Source organism: Cydia fagiglandana, chromosome 2 (genome assembly GCF_963556715.1).
Source record: "Cydia fagiglandana chromosome 2, ilCydFagi1.1, whole genome shotgun sequence".
In the NCBI taxonomy this organism is placed as follows: domain Eukaryota; kingdom Metazoa; phylum Arthropoda; class Insecta; order Lepidoptera; family Tortricidae; genus Cydia; species Cydia fagiglandana.
In genome coordinates this window covers 13,476,882-13,500,123 of record NC_085933.1, presented here as the reverse complement: position 1 = coordinate 13,500,123, position 23,242 = coordinate 13,476,882, and the positions used below count along the sequence as shown (strand labels likewise).

At 36.7% G+C, this 23,242-nt stretch overlaps 1 protein-coding gene across 1 annotated transcript in view; it reads left to right on the top strand.

The window, feature by feature from the left end:
* Positions 1–7,642: 7,642 nt before the first annotated feature.
* LOC134676372 (uncharacterized) overlaps positions 7,643–23,242 on the top strand; it is a 38,764-nt gene continuing 23,164 nt past the window's right edge. Inside the window, exon 1 of the mRNA XM_063534734.1 lies at positions 7,643–7,985. The gene's annotated coding sequence lies outside the window, so the exon portion shown is untranslated. The remainder of the gene's footprint in view (positions 7,986–23,242) is intronic.

Here is a 23,242-nt window from a genome sequence, read left to right as displayed (position 1 = left end):
GCAATTCCTCTTAATCTTTAATTCGAAACCATCTACATCCTAGCGTATTCCCATTCCAAGTCCAAGTGTAAGTGACAGTCCGAAATAAAATCCTACCGGACACGTTGCGTTTCGATTCACATCAACACATTAAACGTCAAACCAACTTAAATCTTTTCTAAATCAAATGATTCTCGAAAAATGTCAATGCTCATTAATACTTGTAATATTTTAAGTGGTTAATAATAATTACTAATAATTATATTTTTATCGTACGTTTCTACTTTGTTTCCTTTGGAATATATCCTTGCTTATGCCTGAACAAAACGCCTATATTCTTAGCTGTCACCGGGCTGTCAAACTTTCGACTACCCAACGAAAGTCTTTTTTATGTTTTTATATAATTTCATAAATGATTCTAAAATACAAATTAAATTAGGATGTGACCTACTTGAGCAGTTAAAGCGGATCACGAGGATAATTTTGATATACGTGAAGCCAGGTTTGGTTCAACAATCTCTGTACAATCTGGGTGACAAGTTCCGTTCGAGTGGCATACTCTTTGGACTTGTTTCTTCGAAACCAGTTAGCCAGGAGGCAGTATATGCTAATCAACCTGCAGCTGAGAAGGTACATTACAGTTTTACATAAGTGTCGTACTCCGGTGTATGTTATTCTGTTGGAAATGCGACAGTCATGTTGTACAGGTTATCCTGTATGGAAAAGTATGTATCTATCATAGGCAAGTATGTAGCATCGCTACAATATCCCCTCTCTCGGCAAAGAGGTTAAGCACCGGTTAACCGAGGCAGCCGGGGTAACCGGAGAAAAATAAATTAACCGAATACCTAATCAACAAGTCCGTTAGGACGTTAATTATGCATGCAGATATGCCTATCTGTTTAACATTAAGCTTTGACTCTTATTTACTGAGCATGCTAACCATCATTAAAACTTAATTTACCTATGTCCATCTCTGGGACTGTAAATTTTATTTCTAAATTTTAACTCTATTAGAAATCACAGTGCGTGGCCACTACACTGTGGTTTCTGCAACCTAACTAAAAAATATTTCTTTTCAATTCAAGTAATCCTAAATTGACTGGTCTAGCCACTATTTAACATAAATAATAATAAGCTAACTCCCTATTCTAAGATTCACTAAAGTATTTAAATCCCATTTAAATATTAAGTATTTTCAACTATATTTATAAATTCTTATTATTTAGTATATTACAAGTAGTCATATACCTAATGCAATATTAATTATTAAGTTTCAACATGGCATGCCCCACTATGTGCATGCCTATGACTACAAAATTAAATTACTAGTACCTTAATGTAATGTGGTAACTAGTTGCTAATTTATATCTACAAATAATATTAATAATAGTGGAGGCTAACTTGTAGCTCACACTCAAGTCAAATCCCAATGTGTAGCCAGTGGGCTTACATTAAGTGAAAAAAAAACTTAGTTTTCTTTTTCATGTCTAAGTCAGTGAATTATATCCAATATAATTACATCACCCTGGACCCTTAGGGTGTGTAGTCACGAAAAAATGTGGTTTCCCTAGAAACGCTTGAAAAAAATCTTGACCAAATGAGTCAAGGAGGTACGCGTACTCAAAAAAAATGGGTTGTTACCTGAGTTCACCCAAATAAAAAATAAGTTACTAACTTGAAAATACACCTTGTAAAGTATAATATTGAGCATAATGTCACTGAACCAATGCTTTAAAATTAAATGGTAACTGATTTTTTTCAGATTACCTTAACTACAAAGCGGTTTGCTCTAGCAGTCGGAAATTCGGAGGTTATGTGACGAATCAGGAATACTACTCCAAATGGAATGCAGCATGCCGTTCAACAACATGTCCCTACCTTTAGCGTATACAAATGGTGCATGTTTCAGCAGAACTTTAAAAAATGCTATGCTAAGATAGCCGAAATTGAGGTTGATTCTAAGACCAATTTCCTCAAATTTCAAAAAAAACAAAAACGAATATGAACATTTAAGTTCTATAAAATAGTTCTATTTAGAACCAAATAAGTCAAAAACGAAAAAAATTTAGAGTGTCTCGTCTGTCATACTAAGTCTGCGGAATGAAAAGTTTGAGTTGGTTTGAGAAATAAAAATGAATAAATATTTTAATACTTTTGAAATGGGTGGGTCGGGCGGGTGGTTGTCTAACGCGGCACCCCATGGTCGCGTATTAAACAATGAGGCATTAGGCATGGGTAGGGGTGAGTAGATAAGGTATCCCCCCCCTCCTACTTCATGAAATTCCTCTCCTTCCCCGTCCGGCATGTCAGTAGAAAAAATAGTTTGCTTGTGTCAGGGTATGTAATAAAGTATAATAAATTGGTAACACTTCACTTTATACAGGAAGTGTTAAAATAAATTACCTACCTCTCAAATGGAGCATGGTGAAAAAAAAAATAATATGTGGCTGAGCGCTATGCTAATTATTCATAGTGTAGCCTAATAATAATTGTAATAATTGATGAATTTGCTACCCTGTCACAAGTAAACTTACAAATTAATTAATATTGTATTTTGAATACAAATAATTTCACTAAATTTTTAAAAATTAAGTTTTTTAAATGACAAAAATTTTATAAATTTATGTTATCACTCTCCCAAGCTCACAGTAACCAGGCTATATAATGAATTTAAGCTTTCTTCGGGCGCCATTGTCGTGAATAAAAAATAATTCGATTTAAAGTAGCGCTGGCACTGTGGTGAATAAAAAATAATAATGTTTTTAAATGTTTAAATGATTAATGGGAGTGATGCCTCGGATAAGATCCGCAGTAAAACATTGGACTATTGGAGTACAAGGGTCCTCTTGTTACTCTAACCTGGTTAATGGGAACTTGGTAGGATATTGAAAAGATAACACTAAATATCTGACATGCAATTTAATATACCCCGCTAGATAATTACAAGGCACTCCGCTTTAGGGCGGGCGCTACTCAAAATACAATTTATTTCTATAGGCCGTTGGCGGCTGTTGGGTGACACTATGGCAATTCTTAACCTACGATCGCGAGACGGGCGAAACGCGGAGTTTTGGCCAAAACCTAAAACGAAAGTCTAGTGCACTCACGGATACCGGGTGTAGCTTTCATCCTGGAACTTAGCGTAGCAGACAGATCAACGTAAATCAGCGGCGGGCGTTCATCGAGCCCCAGCTGTGACAAGCTAAGGCGAGAACAACCCGCGGCGCTCGGACTTTCACGGGAAGGACCCGCACGAAGACACCTTGGAGTCGTCGGACGGCAGCATAACCATCCGACACACGGCCTGCAGGTCAAGGCCGCGTCCTACGGCGTAGAAGCAGCGTCAGCATGACGCTCAGCAAAATCGGGGACGCGCGACAGCGCGCCAGGGAACACGATCACCAACCGTGCTCATGTCCATCGGCGACACGGGACGCACTAAGTAGATCACGCGCACAATTCACGCACAGCGATATACGCACTTTACAAATCGGTCTCCCACCAGCCGGACCAGGCGGCGGAAGGAGACGAGGCAATTCCTCTTAATCTTTAATTCGAAACCATCTACATCCTAGCGTATTCCCATTCCAAGTCCAAGTGTAAGTGACAGTCCGAAATAAAATCCTACCGGACACGTTGCGTTTCGATTCACATCAACACATTAAACGTCAAACCAACTTAAATCTTTTCTAAATCAAATGATTCTCGAAAAATGTCAATGCTCATTAATACTTGTAATATTTTAAGTGGTTAATAATAATTACTAATAATTATATTTTTATCGTACGTTTCTACTTTGTTTCCTTTGGAATATATCCTTGCTTATGCCTGAACAAAACGCCTATATTCTTAGCTGTCACCGGGCTGTCAAACTTTCGACTACCCAACGAAAGTCTTTTTTATGTTTTTATATAATTTCATAAATGATTCTAAAATACAAATTAAATTAGGATGTGACCTACTTGAGCAGTTAAAGCGGATCACGAGGATAATTTTGATATACGTGAAGCCAGGTTTGGTTCAACAATCTCTGTACAATCTGGGTGACAAGTTCCGTTCGAGTGGCATACTCTTTGGACTTGTTTCTTCGAAACCAGTTAGCCAGGAGGCAGTATATGCTAATCAACCTGCAGCTGAGAAGGTACATTACAGTTTTACATAAGTGTCGTACTCCGGTGTATGTTATTCTGTTGGAAATGCGACAGTCATGTTGTACAGGTTATCCTGTATGGAAAAGTATGTATCTATCATAGGCAAGTATGTAGCATCGCTACAGTCAGGTTCTGGGTCCGAGTCCGGGACCCAGTCCAAGTCCAAATCGAAATTCGTAATCACCAAATGTGTACTATGCGTTGTTGAAGAGTTCTATTCTGGTCATCATCAGCAGTTCCATTTCATCAAATGCGACAGTTTTTAATGTAAATGCTTGATTTTATGATGAAAATACAAAAAAATCTATGCGTATGCCTTTAATATTTGAGGAGTTCCCTCGATTCCTTATGGATCCCATCATCAGAACTCGAGCTTGACAAAAATGTGCATTAAAAACTTAACTTGCTTAACAAACATAACGAAGAGGAAAAATCTCGAAACGTGAACTATGCGTCGTTGAAGAGTTCTGTTCTGATCATCATCAGCAGTTCCACTTCATCAAATGCGACAGTTTTTAATGAAAATGCTTAATTTTCTGATGTAAATACAAAAATCTCTATACGCATGCCTTTAAGATTTGAGGAGTTCTCTCGATTCCTCATGGATCCCATCATCAGAACTCGAGCTTGACAAAAATGTGCATTAAAAACTGAACTTGCTTAACAAACATAACGAAGAGGACAAATCGCCAACCGTGAACTATGCGTCGTTGAGGAGTACCGTTCTGATCATCATCAGCAGTTCCACTTCATCAATAGTCACTCTAAAAAAACATACAACCGAATTGATAACCTCCTCCTTTGGGATTTGGAAGTCGGTTAAAAACCCGTAGGGGTCGGATCAAAAACTAAGTAATTGGTCCGACTCACGCTTGACTACATATTTCTAATAGGTTTTGCTGTTATCTATAGGTAAAGACCTATTTTATGTAATTTTTTCAATATTTTAGACCCAGTAGTTTCGGAGCTAAAGGGGCGGGGGGGCGGTGGGGGAATGGTCATGTTTTGCCTATTTTCTTGAATTACTTCTAAACTAATTATTCTACAATTATAAAAAAAAATATGTTTGAGATTCTCACATTAAGCTCTTTCATTTGATATGTAACACGATATAGTTTGAAAAACTTAAGGTACGGAACCCTAAAAAGTAACTTAGGATTCAAAAGGACTTAAAAGTCGGTTTTCTTTGTGTAAAAAGGTTTTATTTAGCAATTGTGTTGATATGTGTATGTTCAGTAACATACTTGTGATATCAGTCTAAAGTTATATTAAATATTATCTTCATGTTAGTGAAATAATTAGTTATTGTGTCGTTTCACGCTCACACCCGTCAGTGTGAGGATGATGAAGTTTTTTTAATACTTACATTTTTTTAATGAAACTAAAATACATATTTAATAACTATGTATTAAAGTCTGTCTCAGTCTCAGATGTTTCCATAAATCGTACGTTTGATACTTTATTAATGATTGTAGGAAGAAAATATACATTATCTCATTTTTGTGCATAAAATAGCGTGGTATTGCGCACCGGGTCTCAAAGCAATATAGGCTGTTTCAGTATAAAAATAAACATTTTAGGGAAATCGATACCTATACCTACTCTGCTCTGAACTATCTATGAAGTAAAAGGAAAACACTTCAAGAACAATATTTTTATTATTGCAATTTACCGTGATACAAGTTTAACAAAACAAAAATGTACCCAATAATGTCTTTTTATTCGTGAGAACATAGCATATTAGTTCCAAATGTCGTTACTAAAACAGCATTAAAAGCTTTCTACATGTGAAAAAAAAATGTTGTTTACTACCAATTGTTACTTTTTAACATGCTTTCTTGCGGATTGCTATCTCGGAGAAATTAACACACGTTAGTACAGTCGCCATCAGATATATCGGAGCGGCCAAGGTGTTCACAATATCTGAACGCGCACTCTAACGCCCTGACAATAGAGGCGTGTTCAGATATTTGTGAACACCTTGGCCGCTCCGATATATCTGATGGCGACTGTACACGAATTCAACCCATTTTTGTAATTTTGTATGTATATCTTCTTCACGATGGTCGATGAATGATTGAATTAGGAACATTAGATAGTAACTTAGCAAGGTTTGTGTTTCGATTTAGATGTTTACATTATTGTTACATGTCATGTAAATACAGTAAGTAGGTCTACTTAAAAATCCCAACGGTTATTTTCGGGCTGAAGTAAGGTCTCAATCGATTAAGATTTGGATATTCGGGTCATCGCAGAACAAACCGCATAGTTCGGTAACGTATATTAGGGGTGATTAGGGTAAATATCTGAGACTAACTGAAAAATGACATGGACAAATTATGAATGGAATTCATTCATAAAGTCGCCATGTACTTAGGTTATACTTTGCGGCTGGGTGTATCAAAAGTATGTATGTATGTATAGTTTATACCATTCTCTAATATCATATCATTAGATATAAAAAGCGACCTTAAGGTTTGATTAGATAATACGTATAATTAAAGATAGCGGCGTTATTAAAGAAAGTTAAGTGTCTTTTATATTTTATTACTTATATTAATTTAATTAATCCGCCCAATCGGTTACTCTTATATTCTGACTATACCTTTACCCATATCTTAATTGTAAGGTACATGATATTTCCAAATATTAGAACAATACCTCGTAATTATCTAAACATCATGCGATTTAAAATACCAAACAAAAGGAAAAATACTTAAAAAAAATATACATTCTAGGTACGTATAAGAATTTTTTGGGGTTAACAAGTCTTTAAAGATATCATTAAGTACGTTGAATGACCTATTTCAGTGGTTCTTAACCTTTTCAGGCCGGTCACCCCTATGACTAACTAGGGAACCTGATTTTACCCCTCCTCCCAATGGTAATAAAAAATAAAACGTGTACGTTTGTTGTATTGTTATATTAGGTTAGCTTATTACCCCCGTAAAATACCAGTTTTACCCCCACGGGGGTAATTACCCCCAGGTTAAGAACCACTGACCTATTTCGAAACATACAAATATGCCACTTTCTATTCTTAGAGTAGTATGATGTCATGATACTCATGATTGGATAATAAGAACAAATTAGACAAGAATGTTATTGTTGCACGAAATTATACTACCGGCGGAGGTCATTTACATCGAAGCACAGTTCAAAGATTAAGACCAAAGGGAATGACTGACTAAAATCCGGTTTTCCATACAAATGTGTTCCCCATTTTCCTCCCTGGATATTAACATTATCTGTAGAAAATATTTTTACACAATATTATGTATTTTAATCATAACTATGCCCGACCGTTTGATTTTTAGGATTTCGTACCCAAAGGGTAAAAACGGGACCCTATCACTAAGACTCCTCTGTCCGTCTGGTCTGTCACAGTTGAAATTTTCACAGATTCATTCATTATTTTAAACACCTGAAATGAAAAAAACGCTAACAAGGAAAATGTTTATTTTATCCCTTATCATCGTTGGAAGGAAATGTGGTGTCTAAGCGTGCGTGCCTAAATATAATTAATTTAATTGTAAAGGGCAATGTGCTGATTCGCTAAGGTTACTTCATTCATCACTATTAAATTCAACTCAATCAGTTCGGAAATTTGGTATGTATGTAGGCAGACTTTCTCTGGGTGAAACGGAGTGGGGGCGACCTTGTTAGAGGGAGGCTGGCTGGCACCTGCGCCTGAGTTTACACTTGTCACTAGCCCGCCGCGCGGAACCGCCGCGCCAGACATACGAACGCGCCGGCACGCACGTGCTTTCATCATATTTTCAGTGGGATTTTTGTGACTGTGTGTGTTGGACTGTGTGGTGGTTTGCTGTTTAAACTTTGGAAGATTAAAACGTATGTATTTCATTATTTATTAGTCATCATAAGTTTTAAATGCACCTGTAGTGCACGGCTACAGCTCCCAATATATATACCTTTAGGTATATAAGAAATCTGCATATGTATTTGTGTGTAATGGCGATCAAGGAATCAGACCGCAAAGTGGTTTCAATATTCACGATCTTTAATATCCGTGACTGCTAAAGTAGGTAAGTACCTACCTCATTATTGTAATTGTAATAAGGAAAGTGAATTAGGCCAGTTTACAGAGCGGGTCGCCGCGCCGCCCGCCCATATGCTGGGCGCACGAGAGGCGCTTAATTGGTAGGTATAAACTTTAATTCCGGTTCTTTATGAAAATACTATGAAGCATCTAGTGACTCCTCATAAATGTACCTAGTTAGGGTTGTACATGTTAGTATTGTAGGGTTGTTCAGCCGGCCTAGCCAACGTTACAATCGCTATCGCTTCGACAACGAAAAGCATTATGTCTCTCTATCACTCTTCCTTATTAGTGTGACAGTGACAGTTGCGTTTCGATCGCTACGGAGCGTTAGCGATTGCCATCTTGGCTACGCGGCCAGCCGGCCTAGCCAAGGTTACAATCGCTATCGCTTCGACAACGAAAAGCATTATGTCTCTCTATCACTCTTCCGTATTAGTGTGACAGTGACAGTTGCGTTTCGATCGCTACGGAGCGTAAGCGATATGCATCTTGGCTACGCGGCCAGGTTATTTATCAGATAGTAGGTACCTAGAACTTATTTGTAATTAGATCGTATTATTGAGCGCTGGTAGTTATTTTAAATTAAGATCAAATCCGTCAAAGGGGTGACAATATTGCAAAGGTTTAAACTAGAGATGCCCCGAATAGTGAATTTGGCCGAATACCGAATACCGAATATTCGGCCCCACCTCTCGGCCTAATACCGAATACAGTATATACCTAGTTTTTTTTGTTGTGTAATTTTTCTTTTTAGGTAGATGCAACAGGTATTCGGTATTCGGCCGAATAGTAGGCAACATTTGGCTGAATACCGAATATTCGGCAATATGGCCGAATAGGCCGAATACCGAATAGTTGCCGAATATTCATGGCATCCCTAGTTAAAACCATTGAAATAGTCTAGTTCGGTTAACTTTGTGAATGAAACTATGTCTACCTTTACCTATTGTAATATTACACATTGACATTGCATAATATTTATGATTGAAGCCTGTGTCCAATAAGTTTTTTTCGGCCGAGTGCATTTCCGCTCCGCTTACAGTGGGTAGACAACGCGGTGAACACGCGACCTTGGCCTATTGGCCGAGTGCGTTCAAAAGCACAGGGCACGACTTCTAGCGGAAAATGCAGGCTTCTCGCTGCGCATCCTCCTTTAGCTATACGTACATACATGTTATGTATGTAGCTATATATGTTAAAGCGAATCTTCAAGTAGGTATCTAATTAGGGTCAGCTACGCTTATGTGTCGAGTTTAGCGCTCACAGGAAATAATGTCCTACAATTATTGAGGTGATCCGTAACATTACTACAATCTTTGGATTTATTCTCAAGAGAAATGTATCCACATTTGTATATTAACTGTCAATGTAACAGTTAAAACAAAACATGTACACTACATTTATGTAATATAAAGTGTGGGCGCTAAGCGCGAAGAGTTTCGTACATTAATACGACATTTCCTTTCTCTATCGCACGCGCATAATTATATTGGGTTCCCGCTCGCACAGTGGCACCGCCGGTACATGGGCGGAAAGAAATTAAACAGGATAGAGATAGGGTCAATGTACGAAATTCTACGTGCTTAGCGTTCTTACTTTACTCATTTGTTTTTTTATTGTCTATGGCTATATATTATAAAAGTTTCCTTTTTCTATGTACGCTTGCTGCTGGTATCTAGTTATTTACTAACAACTTATTACTATTTAAATCGATTCGATTAAATTTCATGCTCAATTTTACAGGTATCATTCGGATCATTTAAGCGTTTACATTAAAATTTTCTACTCCATTTACCAGTTAACCTGCGGGTTCACAATCATTCCGAATTATTATAGCATCAAATAGTTCCATTCCGTTCTCACTTGCTGCTTGAGTAAAGGATGGCGTGATATCTCGTTCGTTTTCATATATGTAGTCAAACGTTTTTGTAACTAAAGGTTATACGAGTAATGAATTTAATAATATCGGTCTTTAATTAGAGGAATCAACGATTTGATAAGGGTAATTATGGAATCGAAAATTATAGTGAGGGATAACTAGTATTAGTTATTACATTTATGTAATTTTGTTCGTATAGAAAGTGTGTTAGTGGGGATTTTGACTGAGAATAGTTAATTAAATAATAAGGTACGTTGACACGGGCGTGGGAAAGGCGAAGGTATTGTTTCGTTTTGAATGTCGCCTTAAAGGTCACAAGACAAGAGAGAAAATAAACAAGAAATGTGCGCCGTCAATAAAATTTCCAAAGAGAGTCACTCTCGAAAATTGACAATGAAAATAATAATACGCCATAGATATCGTCAAGCTTTCCATTAATACCTCCCGCTGGTAAAGAATAGCGGGCGATTGCTTGCTCAAAATGTACGTCTGCTTTTTACTTACTACTGCGGTATTACATTTTCTCAAATATTGTCACATCTCGATTCATTGATGAAATATTTCGACCGCTTTTATTAGGGACCACAATGTAACGTACCTACGTTTATACACACAATATGATAATTAATAGTTGATTTAGATTTTAGCCTCTATTAATTCGTCTACACGAAAAATCTAATAAATTTAATAAAAAAGTTAGGTTATCACGGGTACTTATGTACTTAGGTTCCGTTGACATTTTGACAAATTAATGACAGAAGCTTGGCATTACTCATTTTAGAAGGAATTATGTTTTGGTCAAAATGCTGATGCCCTTTTGGCTATAAAAATATATACAAATAGAAATCTTCCTTTTTTGAAGCCAATGCTGAAACTTATAGTACCTACGCAGAGAGTGAAACTATGAAGCGATCTCCGTCTGGTGGTCATGGGGTCAAGTACCCCGTGAAATGTAGCTTAGCGCGGACGTGAGCGTGACCAAGCGAGCCCGCGACGGGCCCGCTGCGCAGTGTGAATGCTCCGCAGCCGGTCCTACGTAGTCTGTAAGTCTGTATTAAGGTCCTTTTTAGTTGTAATAAAATACAGCATAATGAAACGCGAGCACGTTCCCGATCTGCGCACGCACGCGCACAACCCCCGCGCGACCAGACTCATGCCCGACCCGCACCCGCGGCCTGCGTGTTGATGGTCATATAAAACTAGCTGTGAGACGCGCCGCAGGCCCGCTTGGTCACGCTCACGCCAGCGATCACCAGTGTGTGTGCATTAAGCTTTATGCTGCGTGCTTCGAGACGCAGAATCCACAACTGGCAAGCGCGAACCATCTTATGGGCAATTTCACTTAACCGTGTACCATTAACGGCCGGTTAGCAATTGTCACAAAACTGACGGTCAATATCAAACTCCGTACATTTTGTCCGGAATGTGACGGTTAGACGTTACTGAGACACTTCTTACCCACCCAACCCATTCAGCGCTAATCACGACTTCATGTTTTTCCATGTTTTTCCTCTACGAAGCATTTTCGCTACTTACCGGGAAACCCATGTTATCGGCTAAAATGTAGCGCTACGACAGTAGCTCAGCGGTGATTGTTTGCATACATGTGTACCTACAGGCTATTTTAATTGAATCCAGTCATTTTACAGCTCTATTACTACTTATAACTACTTATCCCGACCGGTATAGGTATAAATCATAATTATATAATGTAGGGTCCCTATATCGTCTTATTGGCAAGCCCCTATTTAGGAACGAGGAAGTGTATGCATCAAAGATTAGGTACTTAGGCAACAGATTTCAAGTTTATTATTAGCGGCTGTTATCCGTTAATCCAAAGCAAAATTTAAATTGTTTATACGGATCTGTTGTTGTCATGATACCGATGATTGAAATAGGTAGTGACTTTATTGAACACTGAGTCACATCGTTTAAGAATCGCCATTACTTGAGTTTATGTAATGGTTTGTGGGTACAACATATTCTGGTACCGTTCGTATGCAAATTGAATCCAGTTATGCCGAAATCATTTAATTTCTGATACGTTACAATGTAACAACCATTTGTATGGACTCTGGCCACTCTGGCCTAGAAATCAATAATGACAAACCATATATATAGGGTTTTTTATATTCTACAACTTTTTGTATGGCGCGCAATCTCGAACCGCTTTGTGAAAAAAGTTATGACAAGTTAAAATAATCACTAAGATTAGGTTTATTGCTATAGGGTTTTAGTTTAATACAACGGTTTTTAAACGTTTTATTACAAAATATACATAATAAAATAACTAAATATCGATGTAATAATTAAACAATCACTGCTATTTTTCAAACAAAAGGGGCGTCAATTATGAGTTGTGTTAAGTACCAAGCTGGAGAATAAAACCTTCACAGTAACGTTTCAGCTCAAACTACTTGTATGCCTCGATAACTTTTTTCACACAAAGATTTGGGACTAAAAAGTTTTAGAACTTAGAATAAACCATCCAGTGACGTATCGTTTGTCCTTATAGGTCATATAGCTCAATTAACCCACCTTCCTTTGAATTATGTCATAGGTTACTGTGAATGATTTCAAATTTAACCTTTATATAGCTTTAGAAAGAAAGTCCTTTACGCGGCTAACCATCCGGTCGAGTAGTGTATCGGCCACGTAGACTCGTCACAAAATCCGGAAACCTAGCACCAGCAGCAAGGAGGTCATTGTAAGCAGATGGACTACATTCACACGGCTCCCTACAAACGAGCGGTAAACAGGAAACGTCCGCGCGTCTACGGTTGTCTCGTCGGCATTTATTTAATCGCCATTTAATCGTTAGTTTAATAGGTGAAACTCGTCTCCGGCCGCCTTCAATATCAAGGATTGTCCCTTATTTTTTGTACACTCTCTCCGGTTAAGAAAGATCGATGGTACCAATTGACTATAGTTTATCAGGCTTTGGGAGGAATCCTCTAGACCGAGTTTAGAGCAATTATTTCATGCAACCGATGATGCCAAAAATGCGGGGGTGCGCGGGACGACGTGAGCGAAGTCACGGACGTCACACAAAGACACTTTCGACTCGAACATGGAGTAAAATTACCGTATACGTTGCAGAGGGGGTAGTGCGACTATGCTAAGTCTGGAGGATGTTTTGTCTGTGGGTAAATCTTACCAGTAAATGTTTGCGAAGAAAACTCCCGTCTAAATCTTAGGGTTTATATCAAAGGGCATACCTATAAATATTTATTACATTTTCACATACAATGATTTAGTTTCGAATTAGTATTTTCTGTACAAACAAATGAACAATGAAGAACTTTAGTAAACAAATTGTAAAATTATTATTTTTAACTAGAAATTAGTGCAACATAATTTTTCTACGTGTGTATAAACCATTTCGCTTGAAAGAACTATGTCGCATCTGGCTATAAGTGAATGACATTGTTCTTCTCCTGGTACCGACTTTTTGCTGACTGTGATTGCAAAGTAAAAGCCCCATCCAAATAGGCTATTATGCATAGATACAAGTTTTTGACCCGCGTGAGAAAATAGTATAAGTACGAGAAGGTGTCTAATTAATTTCTTAAACTTTGGATCTCACCTTTGTTTAGCAATGGTCGTCAATAAAAATGGAAAGCGTGTGAGATGTGAGAATGTGGGCTTTTGATAACTAGTGTTAGGGATTTGATTGGTGTTCTGGGAAACAATGACAAGGAACATTTCAGTACTCTAAGAACAAATTAAATTGCTTTTTATGAAAATATTTATTTTAGGTTAACATTTCATTTAAAAAACTTAACGGTTCCGTTTAACGTCCGAAAATTAATGAAATTTTAAGGTATTTTTTACTCCTCTCTATTTTTTTTGTGATAAACGGATTACAAAAGTGGTAACTTCCAACAGCTCGTGTGCAAAGTAGGTATGATATTAACACGGTGGCTGAATGGTCGGAAGCTCCGCCAACTTTACACAATAAAAAATATCCTGACCTTATAAATAACCCATAAATAATTTAACGTAACCTAAGTAGAATTTGCGTGTTTTTTACCTTTTTTCATTCCTCTGCTCCTTACTACATATTATACTCTTATAACAACCTTATAGGGATAAGTTCGCCTTTGTACTTCCATTACTGTAATTTATTTTTGTAAACCTGTGTTGTGTACAATAAAGTGATTACTACTACTACTACTACTACTAACAACAGTACGATTTTATTTACAATTTAACATAGTCCCATAAACGTAAAGAAAGAAATGCATGCACAGTATAATATATATGTAGGTATGTATATACTCTTAATATCTAGGTACTTATATTTCCTTTCACTGTTCTTGTTTCCCTTGCCCTTATAACTACAAAGGAAGCACTTGTTTTGAAACTAGTAGGTACTTGTAAAAACGTCATGTTATTTGACTTACTGATTGATTACTACAAACTAGCCAATTTCCTTACCGCTACATAACATACGAACCAAATACGAACTGACATTCCAATATAAGCGAACACAAATATAAATTCTATGTATAATGCCAAACAGAACCAGTATAGCACGGTATGGAGAAAGTTCAGGTCTCAGGTCAAATGGCCAGGTACATCAGCAAGCATATATCGATGTTAATAGATTCATGTTTATAGGTGAATGCTTTGCGCATAAGATATTAATATAGATGTATTTGAAATCCATCTGAACGCCAAGCAGTGGGATTATAAAAAACCTGCCAAGTGCAAGTCGGACGCGCGTTCCAAGGGTTCCGTACAATACACAATTTTTAACACTCCCACACACTAATATTTATTTAGGTGTTCTGCCTTTTCGCAGAACTATCTTTGGCGGAATTTCATTTGCCAACCAACGTTTCGCCGACGTTTCACTTTGACAACTAACGATTAGCAAATTTTTGTATGACAACGTTTCAATTGGTAGAATTATTGTATAGCAGATTATTATAACGCCTCTAAACTTTTGGGAGACTTATCATTTGTCAAATCTTTCATTTGGTCGAACAACTCTTGGACGAATAACGTTTCGTTGAAGCTACAGTTCGCTTTTCATACATTAGACAAGTTACAAATAAGAAAAAGATACATACCAAAAAATCAAAAATTACTTTTTAAAAAGTATATTTTAATATTTTAAGCCAGTGGCAGCGAGCGAGCGAAGCGAGCGAGCAAGACCTTCCTGGGCAGAGCCGACTTGGACATGGTTAGGTTAGAAGACTAAGGCGAGAGCTTGCTCCCGCCTTAGTCTTCGAGGTTATTTTTTTTTCAACAACCTAAAAAACGTAATTACACAGCAACTTCCGGGTCAAATATCCCAACTTTCGTGTCAAATATCTCGGCCATTTTTGATTTTAGAGAAAAGTTATTCCTACAAAACGGCCCCCCTTTGGCACAGTCTGACCAAATGAAACAATTGGTAGACAATAAACAACTAAGTGTATATTATGCCAACTAAAACATTCTACGACATGAAAGTTGGCATTATAAAACACAGACCAAACGTTTAGTTGGTAACTGTGCGGTTGGCAAATAAAAAAAAACCATTTGATAATTTGGGAAATGAAAATTCCGCCAAACGTGAGTTGGGAAGTCATAATCGGCCATACCATTTTCGGCGATAAATAAGAGAACCATTTATTTATTTATGGACAGTTTGCCTATCAGTCAAAAATTTACTCTACTTAAACTACCTACTATACTGCTGTATACTTGTTAGTTATATTTTACAAAAACAAAATATTAGATGTATAATTTTTTGCTATAATTATGTTTATTATAGTAAATATCAATGCTTAATTTTATCGGGTACCTAATAAATTCTTAGGTATAAATGAATACGGTAGGTACATTTACACATGACACGTAATGATTTATAATAGGTACCATATGACAGTACCTAAATTATTTTTTTTCTCAATACTTAAAAACTTTAGGGATCACTTTGACTCATCGTCAGTGTCAATCATTCATTTCTCAAGTCACGAAAAGCTCCCGTCTTTTATAATAAAGAAAGGCCAATTTATTATTTGGGTTAGTATCAACTTGCTTTATCTTATTCATTGATCACATTGAGTGCTGAGAGAGGCGTTTTTCGAAAATAATTCATATTCATAAGGTGCGTCTACATTACCTGCGTGGCCGCGTGCGATGTGCAAGAGTGCAATTCACCGCAAACTGCTTGCGCCTCTTGCACGCCTATTTAGCGCAACTCATGCCAGTTGGTTATACGATCCAAAGCTTTCACGCGCGTGAGCAGCTTGCTAGCGATAGCTCCACATTTTGGCAATCTGACCGCACCTTAATAATGTCATATTTACATCACGAAATAATAACCTAGTTATACTTGCTTTTGTGTTCAACAAACCTGTGCTTATTAAAATAAATATTTTTCTGGAAATAGAGAAAGCGCGTTGAAGCGACATCCTTCGGACTGCTTTGGTGAATAAGTTGTGCCATCAGATTGTCAGAGTAATTGTTATAACAAATATTTTTTTTTTGTGAAATCATATGTTAAGTGATTATTTTCTCTTGATGATATAAATATCTTCTCTAATAATTAAAGTGCAAATAAACATTTCACTTATCTGTTTTACTTAAAGTGAAAAGAAAATATTTTATTTTAACCAAGAATCGATAAATAAGTACCTAAGTATTATACCATACCTACCTGTTTAACAAATTACTTTCATGACAAGATTATCGAAAATGAAAGTCATAGAATCGTCCAGTACTATAAAACGTCCAAAATTAATCACCGCGCTTATGTGATTGGGATGGCAAAAAACATTTATACTGGCATAAAGATTACTTTTTTACGACACAATTGATTAACTACTTAGAATGGGTCATGTTAAAAAAACTGACAGACGCCAAAAAACATAAAGAGGTTGCAGTCAAAAGAAGAGACATCAATAGCGGCAATTTTTTTGTCAATCATGATTATTGGAGTGGAATACACATGTCAATCAGGCATACTGATGTTTGTAAAGCTTTAAAAAGTTGTTTTACAGTACATATGGGACTTTACCCCACTATTGCGATAATTAGCACATTAGTTGCCTAGGTCGAAAATTTAACGGTCTATTATGTACCTACTGTTTTTACATTGTTGTTCGATACATGTGCGAATAGGTACTTCGCAACTCGTGTCGATTTAAAACACTTCCTTCGGTCCGTACTCGTCACACAAAAATGCCCTTACCAGGATTTGAATCCGGGACCATCCGTTTCATAGGCAGGGTCACTACCCACTAGGCCAGACAGGTCGTCAAATATAATTTGGCTCCTGAAATTTTACTTAGGGCATACTGAAAATTCCTGGAACTGGCCACTTAGAAAATATAACACAGAAAGTCGTCTCATATAACAGAATCCAGAAACTTTCAGTATGGCCCACGTTTAACAGAAATACATTATCATTACTTATATAGGTACTTACCTACTTTTAATTAAATGCAGTGTCTATAGCCCGCACGACACGAGAGACACGTTTTTATACACTACACTGCCAATAACAACATATGTTTTTGTAATTTATTGTAGTCCAAAACCGTTACAAGCTTACGAAACAAGTTCCTCGACGTGAAGCGAAAGTGTTTTTAATTTCGCACACGACATGTTGTCGGGCCTATTGAAGTACGAAATTGGAATGCGGCGATTATGTCGAACGTTAAATTTTGGCTGCTAAATGTTTTGCGAAAATTATGTGACAGATAAGTACCGAATTTCAAGAAGTTGCGAACGCGTGTTGATTGGAGTATATTATCTAGAAGTGTTTTACAAACAATTCTTTAGGTGATATTCGTATTCGGAATATTGTAACAGCATCGTTACTGCTCCAACACTATGCTGATTCAGCATTTCAGCGGAGGAGGAGGACCCTGCCTATAAAAAAAATCCCGCAGCCTCAACTCCACAGTATAACAAAAATATAGTAGGTAAATATGCTTAAATTTGTTCTGTGAGTGTTTTTAGGATTCCGTACCCCAAAGGTAAAAATAAAAACTCCGCTGTCCGTCTGTATGTCCTGTTGTCCGTCTGTCCGTCTGTCCGTCTGTCCGTCTGCTGTCTGTTTGTCACCTGACTGTATCTCATGATGTATCTTATCTTTAAAATATTTTGACGTGTAATGTATCCGTGCATTTACGAAATAAATAAATATGAAATATGAAATATAATAAATATTTAAGTGGGGCTCCTACACAACAAACGTGATTTTTGCGTAATGGTACGGAACCCTTCGTGCGCGAAGTCCGACTCGCACTTCGCCGGTTTTTCGTTTAATTAAAACTCAAAAAATGCAAAAAACTTCACCAAATTAATTATTCTCACCAGAACACTTTCTGTTTTCTTAGCTTCTAAGTAATTCAATTAAATCTCGCTTATCACAATCAAATACCGATCACATAGCCGAAGGGAAAGCGGCTTCCAAGTACACGCCAGTGTCTAATTGACATATACAAATGGTCTTTTGTTTAATCAGTTCACATGTGGGGTGTTGGTGAATCTTTGAATATGATAATTGGTGTTTCATGGAACATGGAAAAGTTGGAGTGCAAAATGGAGCTGTTCAGTCGACTACAAAAATATATAGGTATACTCGTAGGCCACGTATAGGCACATTGTCACCGTCACAGTGCGGTAATGATAATTAAAACAATATTTACTTAGTCACCATTATAGTTGTGTTTGTTCAGAGCAAAAAAAGGTCAACCACGGCGTTGCATGAACAAGAGATTTCCTTTAGCTGGATTGGTCCTTAGGACCCAGGAATGGATTAACCTCAAACGTCGCAGACGCTTAAAACCCCCCACCCCCCACCTGCATTAAAAATCTGGGTGGCTCCACTTCTTGAATCCATCCCTGGAAAGGAAATCTCTTGTTCATGCAACGCCGTATATTAGCTCCAGCGCCATCCGCTATTACATTACCTATTTAGGTACTATAATATATTTTTATTGTGTAGGAAATGACACAAGTACCTAAGTACTACGTCATGCTTCTGTAAGATATTATTTACCATACCTAGTCAAAATAATAATATAATTATTTTGGGAATAATCTTACACACAAATATCAACTTAGCCCTAAAGCAAGCATATCTTGTACTATGGGTAGGTGACGATATCCATAACTAAGGAACCAAATAAATATTCATGATGGATTCACAAATAAATGCTCTTATTTACCAGTATTCGGACACTGTCTAGTATTATTATTATAGAATTACTTTAACGATTAAAAACAACGTCAAATCATGGGATTAGTTTTCAATCCATTTTGCCAAGACTCATGGGAGCCTGGGGTCCGCCCCAGGCTCCCATGAGTCTTGGCAAAATGTCGGGATAACGCGAGGAAGAAGAATTACTTTAACGAGTAATTGTATTTCCTTTGTCAGATATAAATAATGAGTAATTATTATGCGAAATTACATACATTAATCACAGCGTGGTAGGTAATTATCTCGCACTTCCACATAAACACGTCGGTCGGCAGCCGATGGATTTATCGATCCAACTCGCTATACTCATGTGCTCTCGCGATTACGGACATCGTTAGGAGCTTTTCTAGAGCTTAGGGTTTTTAACGATAAATTGCTTGCTTCTAGGGTACACATTTTTTTTGTTACCATTGTATTGATGTACTTATTTTAAAAATTCGAAATTGGAAATTAAGTAGCAGATTTATAATCCGTTTACGGAATACGAGTAAGCTTAATACCACACATACGTATATATGTATGTGACTTACGACTTTAGAGTAATAATATAAAAGTACATTATTCGTTTGGGCTCTAGAAGCGACGTACAACTTCCGGCGTCCTCCCCATAGGCGCGTGGATTCTGCTACACAAGTCGACGTAACGCATTATTGTGTGCGTTTATTTTTTGCCGCAGACGCAAAGGCGCCACATGGCGAGTAAATGGCGAGTACTCGGACCATCCTTTCGGACAGACATTTTAATCTTACTTGAAAGTTGATATACATGATTAATTTGAATGAGCAGTGAGAAGAGAAGTTAAAACTTAATTCGATTGCAACAAATATTCCCACCTACGCGGATACAGGTAGTTTTCACTCAATTTAATCATAATTAAAGTAACGAGTTACACTTGCCCAATCTCAGACCGGTCAACATAATTACTCATCGAATCTAATCCGACATTCCTCTCTTATCTGGTTATAGATGGCTAATATACATCGATGTGTCGATACACATGGATATCTCGATATCGACGCGGTGGTCGTGTAAACATCAAGTTGATCGCTAATTAGTACCCGGTGAAAGTTACCGACCGACTGACCACAATCCCAGCCGATGTTTCGGCGGTGCCGATTTTAGATCGATTCTACTTTCGTTTTTGACTACTCTTACTTACCACTCACTATTGAAATATTGATTTATTTTACGTACGTACGTCATTTGCATCTTGACCACTTTGTATTGAGTAGGTATTATGATTGTGAATTTGAGCGTGACTAAGCGATGCGGCATTGAGATTACAAAGCGATAAATTCGATGAGCGATGTCTATTTAGAATTTCGATGTGTTCGCGTCGGAGCTAAATATGTAGTTAGTCCATGTCTTCGTAGTAAAGTCAAATGTTATTTTTTATTAAGCTACGTCTATATTTTTGATGAAAGTGTACGCGAAGGTTCAAAGTAAACGTCCGCCGCCTGGCTTGTTAAATCAACTGACGGGAAACACATACTTACATACTTCTATTACCAAATACCTATCTGTGAAAATTTTTTTCTGATTGTTTTTTTATTATTATTGTAAATAATTTGAAATTCAATGCATAGTTAATGTCCTTTGTGACGTCATGTGCAGCCAGAAAACAGTTTCGAGCGCTGCACCAGATTACCTATCGCACCTGTCATCCACAAATTCACCTAATTAAAAGTTGGAGTCTGAGGCGAGGTCGTTTAATGTGTGCCAACAGGTCTGGGTATGTGGGTTTACGGCGCTTCCCAGCGCAATGGGTGCCGCACCATTGTCTGCTGACAATTAACACCGTAACTGTACGATTTTCCTAGGATTTCATGTGAATGAATGTTGAGGGATTGTTTTTAATGCAATTATAACTTATCAATGATAGTTCTTCTGAGTCTGGAATTGTTTGATAGGTATAGGTAGTATAAAGTTGAGAGCAAAAATGTGGCGCCCCATGCCTAAAGGGCCCTCAATGATTTATGAATAATACACATATTCTTCATCATAGCACGCAAGTGTTCTGACTAACTGACTTAAACCAAAACCCAGCACAAACCGTTTGACATAGAAATCTGAATTATTCACAATATGTTGTATAAGTATAACATAAGCAAACGCTAAGAACTGATAAAGACATGATGAAAGTTTGTAGAAGTTCATTTTAATCTCGCAACATGAAACTTCGTAAAACGGATTTTTTTAATAGGTATACTATTAGTGCTGGAACGATGTTTTTAGTGTTCCGTACAAAACTTTGTTTACGGAACACTTATGGGATCACTTCGGTCTTGCAAATCAGTTAAATACGTTTTTTTGTTAGACTTCGTTAAGACTAAGTTAAAGACTTCGTTATTTCAATATTAGAAAACAAGAAAATAGTATTCAGCGTTTTTTGAAAATTCGTCCCGTAATTAAAAGAGGGTTGCAAGTTTGTATCAGAAATGTTTTTTTTTTTGAGGGACTTAAATTTCACATGTTATCAAATTAACGTAGATACTATATTTTGCTGCAATGTAGCATTACAACACCCAACATTATCAACGCGAACGTAGTCGCGAGCAATAGCTAGTTAAGTAGGTAATATAAATAGACCTAAGTAAGATTAACTAGTTGACCGACGTTTCGTCTAAATCAGTCGTACTAAGAAATTGTGAAAGACATAATTTATAATGTCACCGAATTAAAAGACGCATTAACCGAAGCGGTCCCATAACAGCTCCGTGTACGTGTACAATGTTTTACACGCACCTCTAAAATACATATACTTTAATATAACTTTCAATTATGACGCCATCGACACGACATTAATTTTACTACATTCGTAAAAAAGGACGTACCTATGTACTTACATGCAATAATGTCATGTTGCAAATTAATATTTTTTCTCAAACATGCAATGAAATATTGATGTTATGTTCCTTATAATAGGCTGCGAAGTATGACGTTTCAGGTGCGGCTAGGACAAAAGGTCGTTAATGGAATTTCATACAAATCTTGCAGGCCTAGGCCGGCAAAGTCCTCTTTTTTAATTTTCATATCACAGATATTTGTGACACAGCATCGTGGCATTCATCCATAAAAAAAAAAAAACTAGAGGCAGTATTTGATTTATGGTTCGTAATGACACTCTGCCACTACGCCTATAAAAAAAAACAAAAATCAATGTTTGCTATAATTTGCAGTTTTATTTGTATAAAATCAACATGAACTTAATAAATGATACATTATTAACCAAATACTATAATTTTAAATTATAAATTTAACTACACAAATAAAAACATGTAAAAATATTTCATCTAAACGTTAGCGGTAAAAAGGTCTACTCAAACACGCGTAGTTATTTTTTTTAAATTGTTATGGAGGTAATGTTGAAAAAAAATTCATTCTGTTTTATTGGATTTATGGTGCGTTGTTAATTTTTTTACTTTAATATGAGTTCCGACGAAATAATGAAATTAATATTAATTGTAATCGTAGGTGTTGGAATTGGCAGCGTAAGCAGAATTGATTTTAAATAACTTGCTGCCTCTGCCGCCAAGTCAAAGACGAAGTATGTATATGGTTGCTTATGGCAATTTTATTATTTGAGAAACTAAGAAAAATTACTTACAGTTTATTAGAAACAGTTTTGTGGCATATTTTAAATGAATGTAACTACAAATTCGTCAAAACAGTGGAAATTATACTTATTTACTCCATGCATAAAGCAACGATGTATGTGAAACATGACATCAACATGAAAGACTATGTAAACTTATGTGACGAAAACGACAGTCAGACGGATACAAGGCGAAAAAATCAAAGATACATGAAAATATACGGGTAGTAAAAATACACGACTCGTGTAAAACATACGCGTGATAATGATATAGGTACGTGTTGGTTATATTTTGGCTGTAGTTTACTTTTAGTTTTTTCTATAAATAAAACTTGGGTTTCGTGGATTTTTTATTTTATTTATT